General features: G+C 42.8%; 1 long non-coding RNA gene across 2 annotated transcripts in view; it reads left to right on the forward strand.

Moving 5' to 3' along the window:
* The window catches only part of LOC147051682 (uncharacterized), a 48,136-nt gene that overhangs the window by 7,101 nt on the left and 24,763 nt on the right, over positions 1-16,272 (forward strand). For both annotated transcript variants that reach the window (XR_015067007.1, XR_015067006.1), the window contains exon 4: positions 1,930-2,056. This is a non-coding gene — a long non-coding RNA (uncharacterized LOC147051682). The remainder of the gene's footprint in view (positions 1-1,929; positions 2,057-16,272) is intronic.

Below are 16,272 nucleotides of genomic sequence, written 5' to 3' on the forward strand. Positions count from 1 at the left end.
ATGTGATGTCAAGAAGGCGTTGATCCGGGCAGAGGCGCCGACGAGGAGGATATGGGGCTTTTCATAGCCGTAATTAAAACAGCCAGATAGATTCGGTAATTGAATAAAAAATAAATAAATAAAAAATCTAGGATGTAGGCAACATCTGCGCCAGGCGCATAAATCAGCCCAACGAGAAGCTGCAGACGCCATAAAAAGCAGCGTGACGACGACGGCGACGAGCTGACGGATGACATTCGCCGACAGATCACGCTTGACGTGAATGTGAAACACACGACACGCTAACGGAATACTGACACGGAACGGTCGAAAATATAAATACCATGCTGATCCAACAGGTGGAGCTCTAACCCGTCGGACTCTACGACAAGTTTAGCCAATCGGAAAGCCCAATAGGGTCTCTATTAATGGCTGTGTGGCGAGTTTGTGAAATACAGTACTTGTACACCTTAATCCCCCCCCCCCCCCATCTGCTTCTGAGAGCATGTCGTCGCTCACCGTGACCAATGGTGTCATTAGTTGATCGAATATTTAGAGCGTGCGAGCACGTCGGGCCTCTTCAACGCGGCGCCGCACCAGCGACACCGGGTCATGTGACATTGATGCGCTTAAAGACTTGAGTGGGTGTGTTTTTATTACTTCCAAGCAGCGGTGGAGGACTTGGAGTGAGTGAGATTGTTGCTTCTGGGTAAAACATGCTTGTTTTATTAATGAGCTTAAAATAACAAACAAGAAGTTTGAAGTTAGTGCAATTGCCCAACCTAAAAATTGTATTGAAATTTTGAATTCACCCAATTTTTTAATAAATGTAGTCCAAGGTAACTTTGAGAGATTAGTTGCTGGCCACAATTATAAAAAAAAATAAAAAATACTCCCACTTGATCCACTCAAAACAAACAATGCTGAAAGCAAATTTAAAGTATAACTGCACAAACTTCCCCCCCCCCCTTATTTTATTTCTACAGTCACAGCAAAGGGCATTTAAAAAACAGGCGTGGTGATGCACCGGATCATCAGCATTAATTGGATAGCGAGGGAGGACCGTTAGGCAGCCTCCATGGCCGTAAAAAGCCCCAAAATAAATAGTGGCGAGGTGAAACTCGGGGAGGAGACGCCGGCTCGTAAATCGCGGCGTAATGACACGCTTAGCCATAAATGCCTAAACAAGGGCCCATTAAGGCACGCGTGACTTCTTCCTGATGTCTGTGCGGCAGATGTTAATAATTTCCACACAAACACACCAACGCTCAGTCAAATGTCAAAAAAGGGTCAGTCGTAGCATTTAGTCCATTTTAAGGTCCATCTTCTTTCTCACTTGTAAAACAAAAGCGTGTGCGAGATCTTAAGCTGTGTATCAAATAAAAAGCTCAAATGGCTTCATACAACAGAGGGGGGAAAAAAATAACCACGTTTTTGTATCCTCTCCACGAGAGATAACATCAAAATATCGATATGTTCCGGTTCTGGCGCGATATTATAATCCGTGACACAACGCCATCAACTTTGATCTTCAAGGCAACAACACTGAGATTTTATCGGCCGGTTTGTTAGCTTCCGCTATGCTAAAATTCCGTTTTGTTGTCTTCGTCATTCGGTTGTTGTTTGTGTTATCGTGAGATGATCTGCTGCCACGTTTTACCTGCTTGTTATGTTGTGATAATCCAAATGGCATGAATTAAAAAAAAAAAAAATCACATTTTAATCGGTAGCATCGTCTAAATGATGAAAATCCAATTTTCATGCATTCAGCCGTTAAACACCGTATTGAATTAAAATCATGTCAAAGTACATTGACATTTATATACCTTTTGAATTTGTCCTTGCACATATTTTTCCGGTCAACTTGAAATCTGGAGTAAAACACACTTTAAGAAAGGTATTGAAAGCATTCAAATTGCCAATAACTTTTTTTTTTCCCTCTCCTTTTAGCCAGAAGCGATTCCTCTTCAAAATGTTTCCGGACTGGCCTTAAAAAAAACAAAGCCAAGCTTTTATACGGAACCAGCTCATGAAAGGGAAAATTGCTCAGAGGTCACAAACTACATTCCTTGAAACGGTAAGTTGTACTTCTAATCTTTTGTTTTTATTTAAATCTATAAAGTACTTTTATTCACTTTATTTCATAAATAAGAATAAAACTGGTAATAATGAAGTTACAGATTTGTTGTCACCGCTGACTCACAAAAGTTAAAGGGGGGGGGAAAAGGCTGAGTTGCTACGTACATGAATCAGTCCCATACATTACGGCTCGACTCCGAAACTTTATGACTGTAATTAGAGCAGGTGGATTATTGGAGCATGTTATGAGACGCGCTACTTTATCGCCCGGTGTAAATCCACAATAGTTTTTATTGTCAAAGAAAATAAAAATGGGGAATTAAAAAGCAAAAAAACCAAACAAACAGCTTTTTCATCAGAATAGTGAAGGTCATTTAACAGTAAAATAAAAGTCTCATTACGAGTTGAAAAGTGACACTTTTCTTTGTTGTCTGGACACAAAAAATGAATGCGAGCAGACCTTGAGACGTTTGATTGTGTTCTCTTGACAAGCCACGCAATTTGGGATTTATCTCTTTTTGACATCTTTTGTTTTTGTCCTTCAAAAAAACAGCTGTCAGGAAATTAGGAAATATCCAAAGTATTTTTCCTTCTATGTCTGGAACACAAACAAATGCAGCATGTGTCACCTGAGAAAATAAATCAAAACAAAATATTCCTTCAAGCAAGAGTTATTTTATAGTCTCAAAGGAAACTCTGTCTATTTGTCCACTTTTAAAACTGCTTAATTTTCTTTTGGCTTGTGTTCTTTGCCGTTGTGCAGTACAAGTTGAATTGGGCCCGCTTCTAAGCCCCCTTACACTTTAGCCCGTTAAACAACACAAGAAGGTAAAAATAACCGGCGACGAGCCACATTAGTTTACGAAAGGCGCGACAACAGACGGGGACTGGATTTGGAAGCGGCGAGGCTTTCTAAATCCGTCGCTCGCGTTCGCCCGTGATGGACTTGGCGTGAAGCGGTGACTCCGTCTTGGACGTCGAAGAGACAGTTGCGGAAAAGCTTCTGCCAGTCACGCACACACATGTTCACACGCGCGCGCACACGGCGCCGGTACCTTCCAACCTGCCGCGCCACACTGGCCCGCGAATCCCGGCACGTCGGATCCCCGCCAGGTAATTACCGGTTAAAAATATTTCATCCCATTGTGTGCAAACAAAGGCGGCGGCGCGGTGAACAGCGACAAAGAGCTGCTTTACACGCGTTTTTTTGCTTTTTCTTCGCCTCCAAACGTCGCCTTTGTTTGCCGGCGCGATGCTGTCGCCGCAGCAAATTTGCAGCTATTTCATATTTAAATGCAGCTGTCATACGCTCCGGCAAAAGAGAGAAAAGCAGGCAAAAAAAAAGAGGAGTTTGTGTCGATTTCCCTCGTGGCTAACTTTCACTCGAGGATAGTTTGCTACTATAACCGACCAGGACGTCGGAGAAAACCTCAGAAAAGTCTCAAATGTATTTAGGATATTCTGTACGACACACTTTTCCACTCTATTGCTCAGATAAAAAACTGTGACTTCTATCTTTAAAAGATAGCGGCGCTATCACTAAGCTAGTTATGCTAGCAGTTGTTTTTTTTTTTTTTTTTTTTGCGCGTGGCTAAATAAGCTTATAGGACTTCTGGAAATAAGTGTTGAAGTTTGTTTTGTAAAAGTTTGCCCTTGTGACAGCGACTTGACGAGTCGCCGCCAGTTGTGCCGTTGATTTCCATACGTCTGCGGATAGATGATTGACAAGCGCCTCCTTTGCCACGCGACCTCGCCATATGCTGCTAGACGCAGCCTCGGGTAATTATTTCCAGACGCAATGGTTTTTCTTCTCTTTACGCACGTTTACCAGGAAAAAAAAACACACAAAAAATGACCGAAATACTATTTAAAAAAAAAAAATACATTCACCGTGTGTAGGTTATCATGTCACATCTGTTTGTTTGGAAAGCAAATGAAAAGGGGACAAATGTACATAAAAGCGTCTGGATGATGAAATGGGGCTAAACTGAAAGTTTTTTTCAAAAGTGTGTTATAGTAAAGGCCATGGATTATTTCTATTTTTATTCTTTTATATTATTTCTCGAATAATTGTAACATTTGCACGATTGCACTTCGGCACTTAAGTCATCAAAATATAACATAATGCACATTGTTAGAAAAGTAACTTTTTGTATTTAACCAATCCACATCATGTTGCGTTACAAGAATCCGTTAGCTTAATGATAAAACTTAATGCAAAACGCTATCGACAGGCCAATGAAACTAGCCTCAGTGACTTGTAAACCTTTAAACAACTTGTATTTGAACACAAATGGTAGCTAAATAAAGAAACAAAGCCAGTAACAATAGTGTCATATAATCTTTATTCTTTGAGAAAAACAACACAAGCCAGTAGTGAGCGATATCAAATCCAAACATTGACACCAGTGCCTAGTTTGTGATATCAACAAGACAAGTGAAGAGAACCAGCCAACCATATTGGATACATCACAGTCAGTGATCCAAGCTAATAGCGAGTGGTAGTCAAAGAACGATACAAGCTAATAAATACCAACAGCCATCGCATGATATCAGATCGATACAGGCTGATAGTGAGCGATACGTGAGCCGAGCGAACTTCAGTATAACCGAGCAATACCAGCCCATAGTAAGCAATACGGACAGAATATCCTAAGCCGTACAGGCCAAAGCCAAAGATACGGGAGGCCTGCGAGCTATATCCACGTGCGTTTGAATCCCACTAATTGCCTGGCCGCTACGCCGCCAGCACAACACAGGCGCTGGCTGCCGGTGTGGGTTTCTACAAAGACGAGGGATCAACTTCACAACAGAAGAATGCGGACATTAGGAATTATCAGGAGAAAACAGGAGGGCGGGAAGACAAAGACGCACGCATACTGACACACATCAGTGTGTGCGTGTGCGTGTGTTTGATGCTGTAAAAAGTACCTTGACAAAATTTCCATTCAAAGCATTTAAGGCATCCTACTGAGGGAGGATTTAAAATGATCATTTTATGTGTATAAGATGACAAGAAGAAAGTGTCATAGTTCCAAAACTGCTCTCATTACTATTATTAATGTAATTATAATTTGTTGCAAAATTAATTTGAAGAAATACACTTGTCTGTAAGGAAAAATGTAAAGTTTTTTTTATTAAAAAAAAAAAAAAAAGATTTTAACGTAATCACTGTAGGCACTATATTAATTATTTTTCATTGTTTTATTATATTGCAAGTCCAGTGTGACTATCAAATGAGTGTCTCAAATAAATTGAGGCAGATAAAGCGATGGCAGTGTCTAAATGAAAAGAATCCCCCCTGAGAGTTACACACGCACACTCCCAAGCAGGCACGCACACGCTCTGATTTTTTTATTTGGTGTTTAATATGGTCGCCCCCTCATTGTGCAGTGAGACCCGCGGGAGAATGCAGCACTGAGGATGCCATCCCCCTAGAACACAGCAACACAACAACACTTTATTGGCAGTGCAGTGTAGCCCTTTTATTTTTCCCCATCTTGACGTTAGGTGGCGCTGCAAGTCTTCCCAGTGAGGCTGCTTGCCTTCAACATGTCACATGGCAGTAGGGAGAACTTTAGAATATCTCAACTATACAGAGAAGGGGAGGGGCGGAGTGATGCATGCATTTGTAAAAGTATCTTATACTAATAGTTCAAAATGAGGAAAAAAATGCTCTTTAAATCAAATTAAAATTAACTACGTACGTAAAACGTCAAAACAAAAATAAAAAAGTAATTGTAATAAAAAATCCCAAAACTGTGTGGCAACTGTGCTGACCACAAGCCGACCGCGCTGGCCAAAAGGTGACCATATTAGTTTCTGAAAGTAAAACGTGAAGTTTGGATTCAAACCCAGAACCCCAAACAACCGTTATATCAAACTACAAACTCCAGAATTCTGCGGGGCGAGGCATTTATTTCAAAGACGTGTAACACAATCATTTATTCTGCTAGCGACGTGGCGTAAATCAGGAAGCGTTCGGATAAGACGCAGCGGCGTTAGCTTGGTTGGGCGGCCAGCTGCCGGTAATAATTTAATGACGTTTCACAGGCGGCGAGCAGATGTGGCGTGAGGGATTATAAAGTTGCTCCAACTTTTAACAAGTGCTGCCAGCCAGCTAGCTAGCGCATTTACACATCCTTCAATTGCGCAGCTATCAATCAAAGATGTTCCTCCCCCCCCGGGGGAACGTCTTTACATGCATATTTATCATCACCGCATGCTAATTCCAGCGTCGGCTTCACGCCTGCTAATTGTTGACGTCCCTCCCCGCGTGCGTCTTTGCCACTCCTTGTTTCTATTTGCGGGAACGCCGCTTAGAGACGTGTTCAAAGCGCTTCACCCCTTCTTTCACCGACCGATGACATCATCAACCGGTCACTAACCGCTAACTTCTCGGTCGCCGACCTGGAGTGTATTTGACCTTCCCCAAGTATGATGAATTAAATAGTTCAAATCACAATTGATGAATTGACTGTTCATTTTTGCTTTGTTTTATTCACCCTTGAAAAGTAGAGGTAGTTTATTCAAAGTTTTTGAGGGCACCCCCTTGGGGACGAGACATTATAAACCTCTAAAAAGTACAGTGTTTTTTTTTTTTTTTTTTTCGTACCTGACGGGGAGGCGGATTGTTTGAAGCCGCAAACCTGGCCGGCGCTCACAGCACTATCACTTTTTTTTTTTATCATCATTTGCCAAACAATTAACTGTGGAAAAAGTTTACGCGCCATATTGTCATCGGCATGCATTTACATCGCAAAGAAGCTAAGTCGCACTCCGGCATAAATTCTCCTGGATGAGTGGGAGATCGCGCTCCGTTTTTGCTTTCTTTGCCTTCTTTTTTTAATCTTTATCTTTTCCGCACCTGCCGCCAAGCGTACACCTCCGGGCAGGTGACGCGTAAAAAAAAAAAAAAATGCAATTTGCGATTTTGCTGCGGCGCAAAATGGAGGACAAACAATGTTGGAAGAAAAAGAAGAGGAGGATGGACAAACAACATGCCTCCAGCCGGCGCAGGTGTGAAATTTCAAGGACAAACTTTTGTTGTTTGTGCTTGTTTGACAGCCAGATTTGCCACAGGGGGCGACATTGTCAAAAGAAACCATTCCAAAGAGTCGCATGTGTGAAGCTAGTCAGGTTTGATAAAAGTTTTTAGTTTACATCAACAGTTTGGGGAAAAAGTTGAATGCTCGGGTTAGGGTTGTAGTCAAGTAAGTGTTATGTGAGATGTAAATCAACGGTTGTCAGTCCACGCAAGCGAGCGCGGCGACACGGCGGCAGCACAGGTGCGTAAAAAATGCCAAAATGAATCATTAATGACACCGAGCAGCATTATAAGAGGAAATCAACGGGCGTACCTGCTCATTAACATGCTCGCCGTAATGCGCGGCTGTGTAATTAGCCGCCGCACGTTAGCCTTAGCTAGCTCACGCACGCAACACCTGTTTTGCTTCTTTCAACGCGTTGTTTTCTACTTTTAGAGATGTAAAATGCTTTCTTTTGTTTAACATTTGACAACAGACTCACGCTTAGTGGAAACTTCATAAACTTAATGGTTAAAATTCAGTACTGAAAAAACGAACTTGAAGTTTAAGAAACAAAAGTCAGGGGTTAGGCCTAACAAAGTCGAAGAAGCATCCAGTCGATTAATGCGAGTCTACTCTCAAACAAAATGATAAAAAAAATACAAATAACCTTGCTAAACTGCTTTCCTCTTAGACCAAGCTTTGGCTTTAGCGCTAGCTTGTCACATCCCACAACGTTTCAGAAGGAACACAATTCCAAATTGCTGAGATTAGTATTCTGAGAGAGAGAAAAACATGTATTGGTTAATACGAGAATAGTGTAGCACAAATACGAGCAGTATTACCGTATTTCATTTGTCGGCCAAAAGTGCAAATGACACGCGTGACACCGTCTCTGGTATCTCGGCCGCCATGTGGCCTGAACCCAGGCCAAATCCTCCGCCGCTAATTTTTACTAATTGCCTGTGCCCGGCCAAGGCGTTTTTAGCGGCGTTGGCGTCACGGGAAGCTAATGAGAGCTAAATAATGTATGTGAAGCACTCTAATTGCTTCATTTCTCATTTTTGCAGCGCGGCGCTCGCACGCCAATCTGCTGGCTGGCTGATGGTTAATACTAATAAGTGCCGCAGTCAGTCAAACGGTCGCAGCATCCTGGCACGCTCGCCGCGGCGCCACGCATTGTGGCCCACAATAGACGGCGGATTCACGCTTTTATTACCCAGCCGCTAATCCTGCGGCTGGGCGGAGCGTTGGGGGATGAATCTGAACTGAGATCAGTCGCCGCGGTTGAGTATGTCGCGTACACAATGCGTGTAATAATTGTCGCCGACTAAAAATGTGAATGATAATCTTCTGTACGTGTTTCTGCTTTTGTTGAATCATTCGGGTTAATAAGTACTCGTGTGTAAATAAAGGGACCTATCTGATGGCGTAAGGATGAGAAAAATAAAAATGTAAGGAGTCGAGTGATTTACATTTGAATTTTACTTTGAAATATTTAACATTTTAATTTCTTCGCCGCGATATTACTTTTTTAAATAAGTGAATGTGATGGAATAAATAGGCAGATAATTGAATAAATAGGAAGATAAATGAAAAAATAGGTAAATAAATGAAAAAATAAATATGATAAATTCAATGCGTTTTTTTATTTTATGTTTCACATTTTATTCTCTTTTTCTTTGCTTAAATTTGTATATCACATAGTAAAGCTAAGTAAGTCCTAAGTATACCTGAATTTGAATTGAATCATTCATTAGAATGTTGATTTAATGAATGACTCACTTTGGCGTGCAAGTTGTTCCACACTTGTGTCAACCGACCCACATCAGTTCAGACATGAACGATCGCTACTGCTTTAAGTTGTCTGAAACGAGTCAAGCCATTCACTCGCTGCCATTTTTTTTTTTCTTTTGCCTGATTGACTTCACAAAAGCGTCTCAACAAAGCTCTAAAAATACATCAACGCTCTTCCCGTGCATTAATGACAGCGCAGCACAGTAAAGCGTGCCTTAATAGGATTGCGGCTCTATAGCAATTTGTCAAGGCGCGCGTTTTTGGGGAGACAAATATAGTGGCGCAGAATAGTCAACAGGATTAAAGCGAGCGTCACCTAAAGAGGCTCCTCGATGTGTCGTCGATAAAAGGATTTTTCATTATTCGTGCTACCGCTCTTTATCTGCACGTCAATCTTGTTTGTCTATTCCCCCGTCTTGTTATTTTTAATGGATTTAACGCAGCGTCTGCATATAGATGAGCCGCTCGCTCGCCTCGGGTCCGCGCCGCCTCGCTAATATGCGCTGAACTCCTGTAACGCGCCGTCGTCTTCGATTAATGCGACAGGTTGGCTCCTTTTTGTTTGCAAAAAAACGACAATGGCGCTCGGCAAACTTTCGCTCGGGTCGTGAAATGACTCGAACGTAAACGTTCTTTAAAGATGGACGCTGAGTGGTCAAAATATTTAGTAGTCCAGTGTGGTGGTACTCGGGCTCCCTCTTGTGGTATGCTAAGGAATGATTATTTCTGAAAAGACGCAATATGGAGGCTCGACGGTGCGCCATCCCCTCCGCCGAGGCTGCCTTGGGGGAGGTAATGATGCGTGTATTGCGGTGTGCAGTGAAAGCTAAAGCAGGTCAAGTGAACATCACGGCTGTCCTGTGGGATGGGGCGGTGGACTTTATCCATTATATATTCTTCTATAAGTCCCCCGCGTAGCCAGTGAAAGGGGGGGGCGGAGTCCTCCCGCCTCCGGCTGCAGGTGGCGTCCGCGTTACAATATTAAAGACTTGGCACATGCCGCCAGTTCCCGTCGGACACCCCGGCGTCACCATCAGTCCAGTGTAAATAACAGGAAGTGGCAATGCATCAATTGTTAAGTGTGCAAGAAAAGTCTCCAGTCCCTGCCCGGAGCTGCCTCGAATCATCGCTGGCGCGGTGACGGGTTCATCCGGCGATTAGCAACAGGTGGCCAAACGCCACCGGGGGGGCTTGTTTCGAGCACCGACTCAGATGTGGATGGGCAGAGGTGACGTTTTCAATAATGCAAGAAATTCTTTGCTCATGCATGAATCGCCATAGCTAGAAGTCTTCCCATCAACCTGCTTCCGTATCTAAAAACCACCAAAGTCGAGTGTCGGGGAACCTTGCGACGCTACCGGCCCAACCTCTCCCGTAAAACATGTCGTTTATTTCCCAAGCCTGTCGGCGTGAAGATGTTAATTTGTCGGCAAGGAAGCTGGAAAACATCTGCGGCGGCCAATAATAACCGGAAAAAAATGACAAAAAACAGCAGTCAATGGAAGGAATGAGCCTTTTTTTTTTCCCCCCACTGACAAGCAGCTCATTGCTTTTCCCATCATGCATCCGATCGGTCATTGAGAAACACAAATAAGTCAAGTCGACCATCTGCTTGTTAGCGGTAAATATAAGAGTGGCTGTTTGGAAATAAACAATAAAACGAGTGTGACAGGCCGGAGAGCACCTGAACGGAAAATGTAATATTTGATGTCGTTTAAAAGCGAATTTCTGTCAAGTCCTAAACAAAGCTTGTCTTTAATTTATTACCAACGCTCACACACACACACACAAGCACAATACTCGTCTTGTCCTCATTTTCTAAATCAATAATCAGCCCGGCATGCTTCATTAGCGGTGACCAATCACAGGCGTGCTGAGGGAATCTCATCTTACAACAGGAGCCTTTGCGAAGGCATAAACCATCTGCTACTTGTACAAAGGAGGGGAAGAGAGGGGGAAAAAAAAAATCAAATTAATCCCGTCATATCATGCATTCAGATTTTAACGCAATTAAAGATGTTCTCCTTCCCCGTCTAATCGTCGATACCGCCGTGATGAACTTTGCGAGGCTTGGAAAGTTTACAAGTCTTCGCGCACTCCAGCGAGCCGTTAGCGCGCGCAAACGCTGGCAGCCGCCACGCTAACGCTTATTAAGCGTTCCATCACGGCGCCATTTCCCTCAATAGAGGACTCAAAACTCACAAAAAAAAAAATCATTGCCAAATCATTTGCCACCTAATTTTATCTTTTTTAATATAAGAAATAAACAGCTGCCAAATAAGCGCTTTTAAAAATGAAGGAAGAGGAATAAAAGAAACATTTGGAAATCACCTTAATTAAGCTCGGGGACGGCTGACCTCCCTCAATGCTAATTTCGCTTTGAAATGTGTTGTTTTGGGAAACACCCCAGGGCGGATATCAACGTATTCGCGACACGGAACTACGCTTGGCCTTCTCGTACATTTCAAAACAGCTTTTATCATATGCACTTATTAAAAAAAAAAAAAGTGTACCTCAAAAGAACAATATACCTTCATGTCTTGCGTACCAAAACTTTTTTGTTGGCCCATATCTAAATTGGTGTCCACAACAATTTGATAGTTGTCCCTCAAGGTAGGATAACCAACCAAGGCCTTTGGGTGTCCTTTTTTTTGTCAACACTAACCCTGGAAAAATAAGCTGAAATGCAACTTGATAGTGTAGTGTAGGCCCCGAAATAAAAAAATCTGCCATAGAATCTTCAATCGTAATCAAAAGTTGATCTGCTTTTTTGTTGAGCATTCAAGTCAAAAAAAGTTTTCAATTTGCTGTCCTTGTGGTAGTTATCAGTGTTGTATGACTAGTTCTGCTCTCCTTCCTCAGCTCAATTTCCATGTGCACTCATTTGTGGTCCCCCGTGAAATTCGCAAGGTACCCCCCCCCCTTTTCCCTTCAGTACCGGCGACCCAAGCCAAGAGCGCAATGAGCTCATTGTTACGCTCCGACTGCTGCTCTCCATTTCAGAGCTATCAACAGCTGTCGATCGCCGAGATGTCCTGGACCCTGTCCATCAATCAGGGGTCTCATCATCAAGGGGGGTGGGGGGGGGGGGGCAGCAGTATGTAGGTTAGGTCCGAAAAGCAGCCACGTGTGAAGTTGATCTAAAATAGTTGAGATACTGCTAGGTAGAAAAGATGGTGAAGGTTCGCGTTTCGATTAATATCGGGTACGTAATTGTATTTATTTACAATCGACTTGCTTTCTCGCTGAGCCCGTCCCTAAGTGACCACTATGAAGACACACACACACACACACACGCATGCAGATGTTTCCCTCAAGGCCCATCAATTCGTGTGTGGCACCATATCGCCATGAAACTCCAAACAAGGGTGGGGACTCTGGGGCGGGACATTAGAAAAACAAGTCGCCAAGCAAACCCCACCCGGTGCCGTGGGGGTGCCCCGCATACACCCGGCCGGGGTCATCTGTATTCCGCCCGCGCTATGGCAATATTGATATTGGCAGGCAGGCGGCTGATATTGGCTATGTAATGACGCAATTAAAACCGCAGCCATTTTACTATCATTGGCAAGAATGCGCCCTTCCCTCCCCCTCGGCCCACCTCATTCTCCCTCCTCTCCAAATATGATTTGGAAGCGAGAGGCGGGAGTTTTCCGCAGAGAACTCGTAATAACTGGGATTCGTCTTGTCGCATCAGCGTCAGGTTCGCCTGCCAGTGCACTTTATTAGAGGCGAAGCGTGAACTTTCAGCAAAGATATTCGCCCCAGTCATTGGGCTTGCCACAAAAAGGGAATACAAAGACTATGTTGGACGTTGCTAAAAAGAAAAGATCAAACCGTACAAAATGATTGAATATTTTAGTTTCTTTTTTTTAGCAAAGACCCTTGCGCCGTAATTCACCTTGCAAAAACAAAAAAAATCATTTCCCTAACTGCACTCAGGTTGAGAATCAAATCTATAACGAGGCACAAATGTTTTTCTCGTCCATTATTGAAGTCGAGCATGCGAAAGTCACGATGACGGAAAAATGCAAATGAGGGCGAGTAATATGTTTTTTTTTTTTTTTTTTTAACGCTCAGGTTATATACCTCGCAAATAAAAGCTTTTTCTTTTCCCGGCCATATGTTACTTTTTTTGTTGGGCAGGGGAGGGGCGGGGTCGGGGATGCGACGGCTTCTTGTCACTTATGTTTCTGATTAGCGGCGTGATTTATGCCAGCATCGCTCAAAATTTGCCACAGCAAACGCGAAAATGAATTGTGACTGGGCCAGATGCGAGCAATAAAAGCAGATTCCCGTCGTAATCTGGGGTACTTATCTTATAGGGAGCTAATATAACACACCCTCCGATGTGGCAAAGTCGCGGCTTTTTTTTATGTAAAAAATACTCCACCGTAAACGATGGGGAATAAATTGTGTGTTTTACGCGAGGGCGGGTGCGAGAGAAGTCGCTTGATGAATTTGGAACCATTTGGGAAGACAATTTATCAACAGGACAAACTTGGTGGTGATCGTGCGGATTAGTAATTGCGTCACAGGTGATTTTTATCTTCCTGCAATTCACCTTGGAACCCCAAATTATCCTTGAAACCCCCGCCACCCAAAAAAAATCATGTTTTCATGACCACTATTAATGTTTGCAAGTCGACTTTGAGAAAACAAGCTCCTAATGTTGGCACGTCATAAATGAAAATATTACAAATGTCATAAATTATTGGTCTCGATAAAATGGGTGAACAGATTCGAAATGTTGCTATGGGTCGTTTTCTAGGTCAACAAAATTTATTAGGGGCGCACGCAAGCCAAGTTTTAAAATATGACAAATGATTGTTTCGCATCAAGCTGTTAAAGATGATTAAATATTTAGTGACATCATCTTTGAGTTCCCCAATTCATGCAGTTTGGTAGTAGAGGCGTGATAACAAAAAAAAGTAGGTTTCCCTTTAAATCTGGCGTTTATATTTGATACCAAAGTTGGTGTTATTTTAGTTGGGGAAAAAAAAAAAACAACAAGGAATAAATGTAGTCCTTTTTGAGCGCACTTGATGAATTGGGAACAATTTGGTAGGCCGACTTATCTACAAGACAAACCTGGTGGAGATCACCGGGATTAATTGCTTCAGAGGTGTGCGACGCAGCTTCCCCTCCCGTCGCCGCGTCCCGCCGCCTAAACAATGATTAATCACCCTTTAAGCGTCCTCGCGAGGCTACACGGCCCGACGCTTGCCAAACCCGGGCCGAGGCCTTATCCGCCCCCGATCTGATGGCGCCGTTCGGGCAGGTGGGCTGCCAGGTAGCAAATGGAGCAACCTGTCCTCATTGGTTATCAGATTAGGGGAAAGTGTCAGGGAGCAGACGCACAGGAGCAGCGCTGTTGTTCCTCGCTGATCCCCGACCGCCCCGACAACATCCGTCCCTCGTCGGGCCACCCCCTCCTCCCCCCCTCTTCCCTACCCGGTCGGCTCAGCTGCCGCTTACTGCAAACCCATCATCCCTTTCCAGCCACATGCTCGTCTGCCAGCGTCCGACCGGATCACACCATACCAATTTGTGTTTGCCCGACTTTTGACTCCTTTGTAAACATAAAAAAAAGGACCATCAGATATGCTCAATTATTTTTGGGACTTCAATACACACAAATCAGCTCCACCGTTAGTTTTGTAAAGTTACCTAAACGACAATAACAAGGGCGCGAAATGAAATCGTCTATATTTTTAAAGTCACTGTAACAGATTGAACATCAACACTGTGCTTAAATATTGGAAAATAAAAATGGTGTTTAGCTAGTGAATCGCTTTCTGCACGTAAAATAAATGTTGCTCCTAAATAAATAATCATTTAATATGCAGAGTTCAAAATAAATTTTACGGCAACAAATAGCGTATGTACGATTTCAACATTAATTTTTGTGATTTTTCTTTCATACCACTAGAGGGAGCACACATACCAGAGAAATAAAGCAATTTCTTATTTCTCGTAGTACAGTAGTTGTCAGGAAAGTGGTTAGGTGTCGCAACACCCCCCCCCCCCCCTCCATGTTTTTTTTTTTTTTTTTTTCCTTACACCAACACTAGAGATGCTTTTTTTCCGGCCGTGTCAAATGTTATTTTTAGGCTGCAAAAATTGCACGGCGGCCGCAAATGGCACGCGGGCCGTACTTTGGACACCATTATGTTAGACGTGTGACGGTTAAATGAGCAATTGGATCGCATGGTTTTTAAGAAGGTTTTTCCCTGATTCATTTTATTATTTTTTTATTTTTTATTTTATCCATGATGAACGACGGAATGGTGAACTCAAGGTCCGCATAGCTTTCACAGCCATTTCACACGTGTGCTTGATTTACTTTGCACGTATTAAAACATAAAAAAAAAAAAAAAAAAAAGCAACCGACAAACACGTTTCTCCCTTCAAACCTGCGACGGCGCGGCCCATAAAAGAAGTAAATGAAGGCGTAAATCACGCGGCGTATTGTAAAATGTACTGGTGTCTTCCCGCGAGCCGTAATGAAGCAGTCATTATGATTATTTTATAGGACGCAAGTTTTTAAAAAACTACAAGAATGCATTACTCTGCATAATGAACAGATGTTGCGGGCAACAAGCACATACATTATGCATAAAAAATGATTTCAATTTTGATTGTAGATGCTGATTTATTGAGACAAGTCTTGCTTACCAGCGTAATGGATTTAGGATGTGCTTTTGTTGTGTTATTTCCATAATTAATAACAGGCGGGCGGCGCATTATATATGCTTTGTATTCATAAAGATGAGAGGGTTGGAATTATGGCAGATAAAATGCAACTTTCCAAAACACAACCAAATTAATTATACATAAAACTTGAAGCCTTTCCCAGGCAAAGCAAGAAGAATGAGTCGGCTGCGCGCCACCTTTCATGTCGTCAATCTCACTCGTCGCCGATTGTCAATGGGCTGTCCCTAATATTGTGACAGGCCTAATTGCTAACAAATGGAGAAAGTACTAGCGGTGAAACGCACGCTGCTCCAGGTGCACAATTAACATTGTGGCGTAGAGTAACGTTGACGTTTTCGTGACATCGTAGCGTGATGTCACGGCGCAAAATGTTTGCGTAAAAAGTCGGGCCTTTCTTGCGTTACGTGTGTATTCGTGAACTATTTTGTCGTAAGAATGCAGTGGTTAGCAATTTCTATAACATCATATCCTAATTTACATTAGCCATCTATGTTAGCATTTAGCATTTCCCGACTTGGCGTTCGACGAAATATGGCTCGGTGCCATATTTTGGTGTTTAAATATACACAGTTAAATTATTTTACTTTATGAATAACAAACTGAAGCAAGCACACTTGGCCTCTTGTGAGATTTCGGTTCTGACGAGAGCTGATATCAGATCTTCAAACTCCCT

Source organism: Syngnathus leptorhynchus, chromosome 8 (genome assembly GCF_054491065.1).
Source record: "Syngnathus leptorhynchus isolate UIUO chromosome 8, UIUO_Slep, whole genome shotgun sequence".
Taxonomy (NCBI): Eukaryota; Metazoa; Chordata; class Actinopteri; order Syngnathiformes; family Syngnathidae; genus Syngnathus; species Syngnathus leptorhynchus.